Genomic DNA, 8,065 nt, shown 5'->3' with positions numbered 1-8,065 from the left:
TGAATAACAAGGGTGACAGAGGACACCCCTGCCTAAGCCCCCGTTTCACCTATGTGGGCTTGGATACCTGTTTTTTCCAGTTTATAACTACCTTGTTACTTTTATAGATTTCATTTAAAAGATCAGTGACTCCATCTTACACACTTTGTGTGTCCAGTATTCCCCACAAGTCCTCTTGAAGCACGCTATCGTACGCTCCCTTGATATCCAAAAATGCTAACCAAAGGAGCCTTAGTTCCTTTTCTGCTATTTCGATGCACTGCGTCAGTGAGAACAGATTGTCTTCCAACATCCTGCGTTTCCGAAACCCATTCTGCAGTTCCTCCAGCACCCCATCATCCTCTATCAATGCCTGCAGTTTCTCCTTTATAATTGCATCACCAGCCTGTAGACCACTGATGTCACTGTTATAAGACGGTAGTTGTTTATGTCAGCTTTGTCCCCTTTCCTTTATAGATCATGCCCATCCTGCCAAGTTTCCATCCATTGGGGAATTCACCATCGATTATTGTTTTGCTCACTGCCTCTCTCAAAGTCTGCTTAGACTTCGGACCCAATTAATGACTTCATGAGCACAATTGGATTGCCTTCTGGGCCTGTTGATGTACTACTTAGAACCCTCTTCTCAGCCCTTTCCCACTCTCATTGTAAAAATGGAGCCATTGTGCCACTTGATCTATCCTTGTCTATTGTGGTGCATAAGGCACTTTTTGTGCCTTATTTTTGTCACCCTTGTTTTTATATATTCAATATATAAAAATTTTTGTCACCCTTGTTTTTATATATTCAATAGCCTCGCCCCCTTCTAGTCTAGCACCTTGAGCTGTACTTATAAACCTCTGTTCTAGGCTTGCCTTTTTAGGGGCGAAGCTCCTTAGGGCGTGGGCTGTGCGTCCCCTGTAGCCTGTATGTAGCCACCTCTAGTTTAGTTCTTGCAGTGTTCACTAGATGGCGGTACCGTCTCCTGTATGTAGCCACCTCTCGTTTAGTTCTTGTAGTGTTTACTAGATGGTGGTACTTGTAGCTGATGATGAAAAGATGCAAGATGTTATAAACTGGAAAGCGGTACTTGTAGTTGATGAAAGACGCGAGATCTTATAAAATAGGAATGATGTCACATATGGCGCGTGTCATTGGTTGAAGGCAATCGTTCGATTTAGTGCGGCGACGTACGCTAGGGGGAGCGATGTAATAAAATCGAGTGGGCAAAATGTACAGAGGATTCATGGTTTACCAGGTTTACCTCCGGAGCTTCGCCCACTCATCATCATTCACTTCGTGGATATGGCGGAATTTTTTTCGTTAGGGAGTTTAGAGGGTTTAGATAGTTTAGACGGTTCCAAAATTTCGCAGCTGCTTTTTTATCCTTTTGATGTATTTCTGCCAGCCACTGAGCTCCCTTTCCTCTAATATTTTCATTGATCCGAAGGGATGCAGCCCTTCTACAGCTTAGAAAGGTTTCCCATTTTCTTTCAACATCATCTGTCAGTTCACCCCACTGCTTAGCATGTCTGTGTTCCCTAGAGGCTTCCTGACGTTTTGCTATGGCTCTCTTAACTTCCTCTTCCGACGAAATCTTGGGTTTGTGTCTTCTTTTCCGGGCTGACTTGTCACGTGCCTTAGCAAGCTCTAGCTCAAACAGTTTAATTAGATTCGTGTATGTCCACGGTGTTTTATTATCCTCAGTGATTACTTCCTCAATTTGTTTAGTAGCTATTTCTATTTGTTTTTCTGAATAAAATTTTCATCTAGTTGCTCATCTTGTCTCTTTTCCACTTTCACTGCTCTTCCAAAACTTAGCTTGATACGTTTGTGATCGCTACCCAGACTTCTGAAGCCATATTCATCTATGTGCATTCCCCAGAGCTTATCATACATCCTATGTGACATCAGTGCGTAATCTATCGTTGACTGCAGCCCTCCTACCTCCCATGTTATTTGCCCTTCACACTTCTCAGTACTGTTTCAAATGTTCAAATCATGCCTTTCACACATATCCATGATCATTTTGCCTGTTGTTTCAGTATACGCATCTATATCTTCTATGTGCGCATTTAAATCTCCTAGTATCATTATCTCGCACTCTCCTCCTAATTCCTCAATGTCCTTTGATATACACTCCACCATTGCCTGCTTTTCCTCTCTGGACTTTGCTCCCGTCCACAAGTACACCAAACCAAGGAGTGTCATCTGCCCAGCTACTTTTCCTCTTAACCATAGATGTTCCATGCATCTCTGCTTGACTCTTTGCCAACCCATACTTTTATGTATGAATGCACCAATTTCATCCCCATTTTTGCTGCCTTCTGTTCTATTGCAATATTTCCATACGTAGTCCGGATTGCAAGGTGATTGCTCAATGTCCCTTAGATGTGTCTCCCAAACCCCATATACCATCAGCTCCTCTTGCCTCAACTGCTCTTATATCTCTTCCGACTTTAACCTAATCTTGCCACCCTGCATGTTAATATAGCCTACGTCTGACTTAGCTTGGCCCTTGCGCTTACGTCGATTTCTTCTCCCATGGACTCCGTGTGGCTTGAATATTTGTGCCCCTTTAGGACCGTATTTGACTACACTGTTGGCCTCAGGGCTCTGGGTCCCCCTAAAGTGCTGTGGCTTGACGACCCATTGTATTACCGACCCCCTGCCCGTCGCACCACTGTAGTGAATGCCATCCTGTGCAAAGGGGAGAGCGCCGGGCTCGTACACGTCTTGGTTCACTTCCATTACGCTGTATCCGAGTTTCCGGCTCATACCCTTGATCACACAGTTGGTTTCCACTGCCCTCCTTTCAATCCCACGAGACTGCTCCCAGACCTCTGGGACTGTGCATATGGTCACATGCACACTCCCAGGGGCTTCTCGGAGCTTACGCATCCCATTCTCTAAATGTCTCTGAAGGTTCTGATCCTTGCCCTTCAACACATCATTGAGCCCAGCATGAATAATGAGATTTTCGCCCTCCATGCTGTTCTCTACAACCTCCTGAGCTTTGGCCAGTGCATCCACTATGCTCTTCCCTGACTGGGCCTCCACCCTCACTCTCCCATCTTCCTTCACTGTCTTCAAGACGCCATCCCTAACCCTGGCCACGTTAGAGTCCCCCACCACTAGGACCCTTCTACGCTCCAATCGCTGGCTTCCTGTTTGTGATGGCGCCCCTGTTTGCTTCACCTGTTTCTCTCTCTGCCATCTCTCCTGTGTTTCTGCCCTGCTTGAAGACTGCTGCGCCACCGAGCTGTATGTTCTCGGAGCCTCCGTGCTGTGGCCAGACACTGCGGCCCCCTGACCTCCCTTTTCGCCTGTTCCTTCCCGCCTGTCACCTTCTCCGCTACCCAAGCCTCCCGTCTCACACCACTCGGGGCCGGGGACAAGCGCCATTAGTTCCTTTACCCACTGACCTAGCTTGGTCCGCCCTTCCCGTTCTTTTCGAAGGTCGCCCTTCATTTGCTCTAATAGGCTGGCGGTAGCCTCCTCCCGCTCACGCGACACTCCAAGCTCTTTTTGAAGTTCAATCCTCTGCTCCCGTTCCGCCCTAAGCTCCCCCTGAAGCCCCTTGATGCTAGCCTCCATGCGCTGCACGGCTGCCTTCAGTGCTTCGCACAGCCTGCACACGAAGCTCGCCTTCTGCGCGTCGGCCAAACTCGTGAATGCTGTCTCATCTAAGTAGCACCAGCGCTTGCACTCTTCGCACTGCACCAGCTTACTCTTGCCCATGGTTTTCCTAGCCTCCTTGGCCATCGCCCACCCGACCATCGGACCAAGCGCCCGACAGCCCTAAGCTCAATCCTAATCCCGCTATCCAGCCGCCTCCGCTGACTCCCCTACCTCAAGAACTGTTAGAAGTCCGATATATAAGAGCTCACTTTAATTAAAATGAAAGGCACTCGTAAAGAGGACCGGGCAAGAGCTTCGTCTTACTTTCTGGCTGTGCGAGCCCTCCTCTGCAGGTCGCTGAGCTCTCCTCGGCAATATCATGTTTGACTGTGTCAAAGGCCTTTTTCAAGTAAATTAAAATACCTATGGTGTGGGTTCTGTTTTCCATGTTTTTAATATCTCCTCTTTCGTACTCAATAGCGCCGACTCCGTAGACACCCTTTTGAAACACATGCTGTGCTTTATTTATTATCAGGTGCTTAGTGATAAAGCATTCAAGTCTGGAGTGTATTATTCCTTCAAAAACTTTGGAGAGTACCGGTAGAACCGATATCGGGCGGTAGTTCGATAATACATTTTCGGCACCCCCTTTATGAATAGGACAAACGCTGGCTATTTTTAGTTCTGAAGGAAAAATGCCGGTTTCTAACATAGTGTTCATGATGTATGAAAGAGGGTGTGAAATTAGTGACGCTACATGTTTTATTGGGCTGGCTGCTATTTCGTCAACACCTGCAGCAACATTGTCACGTATCTTACAGATTAATTTTTCAACTTCACATGGTGTAACCGGGGTAAGGAAGAGTGAGTGTGATAGACGCTTTCTATCTGCTACAGACGGATCTGTTTCCCCACAAGATGAGTCTGTGAAGTCACCAGCGTTAACAAAATACTCATTCATGGTTGATAGTGCTTCGACGTCTGCCTTATCGTCTGCAAAATCAGTGATAATAACATAACCTTTGTTGTTACGTTCAGTTAAGTTATTTACCTCATTCCACATTTTCCTGGAATTATGTAGATTTTTTCAAATGTGTATTGATAATATGATATCCTGGCTCGTTTGATGTCAGCATTTAGCTTATTTCGGGACTTCTTGTAGTCTTGAAGAAGTGATAAATCGCGATATTTTACAAGCGTGTGATACATTTAGTTTTTTTCTTGTATTTGGTCATACAGTGTGTTGTTAATCCACGGCTTGCGTATCTTCTTTTTCGAAGGCTTTTTCGTTAAAGGAAAGGCACGGTCATATATACTCTTGAGTTGCTCAAGAAAAAGATTGAAAGCCCGGTTTGTATCTCTTTCTGCGCACACTATAGGTCTATTCGATTCAGCCTAGGTTCTCTGCACCTCCTGCCCTTTTTCACGGTGCGCTGCACCTAGGTCCCCGATTCCCGAAGGTGCCGCGGCGCCCCCTGCACCAACGTCCTCGATTGTGGCGGGTGCAGGTAAGGTGCTGCCGCGGTGCCGCGAACCCTTGAACCTCCCATCGCGAGGGTGCAGCATTTTGAGTGCAGCCACACAACCTGCTCCCCGCGCATGCTTGGCAGACAGCAGACGACAACGCGACCAGCAGACGACAAATATACCGGTGGTCGCGGACATCGACGGTGTCCAGACCGAAATTTTTCCCATCGTGGACGAGTTTGGAGTTATCGTCTTTGACGGCGACGCCGAATTCTACACTACCACAGGTAATTTTGGAAAAGAATGCTGGAAACAGCCGAAACAGGCGCTTGAATTCGTAGTCAAAATAACGGGCCACAACTTCCTCGTAGTATCTAGGTGTGCGGTTACGATCGCTGCGGACCAATTGGGCACCAATTTGACACAACACTACGTCGAGTTCCTCATCTTCACTGTCAGATTCAACCAATTCCATGGCGATGTGGAGTTCCTCCATGTTAACAAATCACGTGCAAATCCTCGGACACACAACTGACAACCGCTTGCCGGTGCGTGCTAAGCCTCACTAGCCCGTACTGCCTGTACCGTAGCAGACGAAAGGCTTGCACTGCACCTCAACATTCGATTGACATTTTAGCGGTGGCGCTGCTGATGCATTGCATTTGCACCCCGAAACGGGTGCCGAGAAACCTGCGACACTGCTGCACCAGGTGTCGGCACCGGCTGCACCTTTTTGTATACGGTTCCGTGCACTTTTCCTGAATCGAATAGACCGTATATTCCAGTTCGTCGAAGCAACTTCAGCTCGGAATCGGTTTAGTGCGCTATTATTTACTTTGCGATACTTTTCCACGATCTACTTTTTATTTTGTGTTGAAGATAATGATAAAAGAGAAAATATGGGTAGGTGGTCACTTACATCGAATGACAATAACCCTGAAATACGTTTTCAGCTTCGAAAATTTGTGACACTTATATCAAGCAGCGTCGAAGACTTTTCCGATATGCGACTAGGCCTTGTTATCGTGTTTGCGCATGCGTATGATTTCAAAACCGACTGAAGTTGTTTAGAGCTGTGAGAATCACCTAGCATATTAACGTTGACGTCACCGATAATTTAAAAAAAAAGCATGCGCATTGTGTGTAGCTTTTGTAAGAAAGTATCTGTGTAGTTAAGGAATTCTTGCTTTTTACCAGCTGGTGGCCGATACACCACGACAACAATTACGTTAATAACTTTGACTACAAGACATTCAATCCACGGTGAAATGTACGAGAAATCATCAATTATTTCATCATTTAGTTGTTCTTTGACGTATACAGCGATGCCTCCGCCTCGACCGGAATGACATACCAAGCCACTGTAAGTATAACCAGCAAATCTTGGCGGGACATATTTGGTGTTAACCAAGTTTCGGAAAATGTTAGAGCATCAAACTTTATTGCTAAAGAGTCGAGAAACGCATCAAGATTTTCTTTTTTGTTCTTGATACTTCGAGGGTTTAGATGCAGGACACTGAAAGTGTGCGAGCTTTGATTAACCAGCTTGTTGAAACCGCTTATGTCATAGTACTGGCTATTGACAAGAACACGCCAAGCTTACTTGCTTGGCGTGTTTTTTGCCTGTCGAGGCCTCTCGGTAACCTGGCGGCATAGCGGAAATATTTATAGTATCGTTAGGGTGCCGTGATCGCGAATAGAGTCGCAGACAATAATGCGCTGCCCCCCCCCCCCCCATAGCTAGAAGAAGCGTAGCGTCCCCGTCGTGGCACGCGGTCGACATGGCTCGATCAGCTGTGAAAAAAAGAAAGAAAGGGGAGGGGGGCAGCGCACCACGTGCTGCGACTCTATTCAGTTTTTCCCGTCGTCCCTAATACTGAGACGCGATCTCTCAATTGCACCGCTGCACACACAGCAAGAGAACGCGTCCCAACGTCTCAAGGCGCGGTTTATTCCGTTAATTAAAACGGACAGCGTCACTCATGCACTCGCGAACAAGTTCATCGCACACGCACTCGCCAAATGCACGGCGGACGACGCGTCGTTACTAACTCAGAGACACGATCTCTTAATTGCACAGCAGCACACACAGCAAGAGAACGCGTCACAACGTCTGCAAGGCGCAGTTCATTTCGTTAATTAAAACGGCCGGCGTCCCTCGCCAGGTTCGGCTAGGGTCGCTCATGCATGCACTCGCAAAATGCACCGCGGATGCCACCAAACTCTCACAAAAAAGTCACAACTACAGGGGCGAATTTTCTGGCCAAATTTGGTGGCAGTCTGGCAACAGTCATCCCTAAGTTATGGTGGCTAGAAGGAGAGGTGTCAGCATTGGCGCGCCGGAGAGCGAGCGAGAATTCATCCGGATGCGCGGCGCTGCGGTCGCTTTCGACATGCCCCTCCTCGCGCCCGCTCCCGCGTATCAGTCGTTTTTTGTTGCAAATATTTCACGCTACCCTGAGGATTATGACAAAGTCTAACTGTCACAGTTCTGGTGGTGCGCTGCAAAACGTGTATTGGCACTGAAAACTAGTGTTTTCAATTCATTTCGTAGTATATCAGCTACGAAGCTTAGAAGATAGAGAATCAGTTAAGTGACTAGCCGTGAGCTTGACACTAAAACAAAGACCGTGCACTTTTCAAATTTGACGCCGCAGTGTTCTCCGTGAAGTCTCAATGTACGTAAAGGTACCGGCAACCGTTATTTTTATGACTTGCGCAATCAAGGTCTACTTTTACAAGCAAAACATTTGTTTTCTCGAAAGCGAAAAACAACCTGAAAAATGAACACAACATATGCATTAAGGTTGAAGAAAACTTCAAGTTATATGAAACTCAGCTGAAGCAATTGAATAGGGCAACTAAAGAAAACAGTAAATATACGATGATACAATGGGCCTACATACACACATGACATTAGGATTTCATTGGCAAACATAGATACAGTCACAAACCAGTTCCCGAAAAAATTGATTTCTGCATATGTGAAACACAGCCA

This window comes from Rhipicephalus microplus, unplaced genomic scaffold (assembly GCF_043290135.1).
Source record: "Rhipicephalus microplus isolate Deutch F79 unplaced genomic scaffold, USDA_Rmic scaffold_13, whole genome shotgun sequence".
Taxonomy (NCBI): Eukaryota; Metazoa; Arthropoda; class Arachnida; order Ixodida; family Ixodidae; genus Rhipicephalus; species Rhipicephalus microplus.
This window is presented reverse-complemented; position numbering follows the sequence as displayed.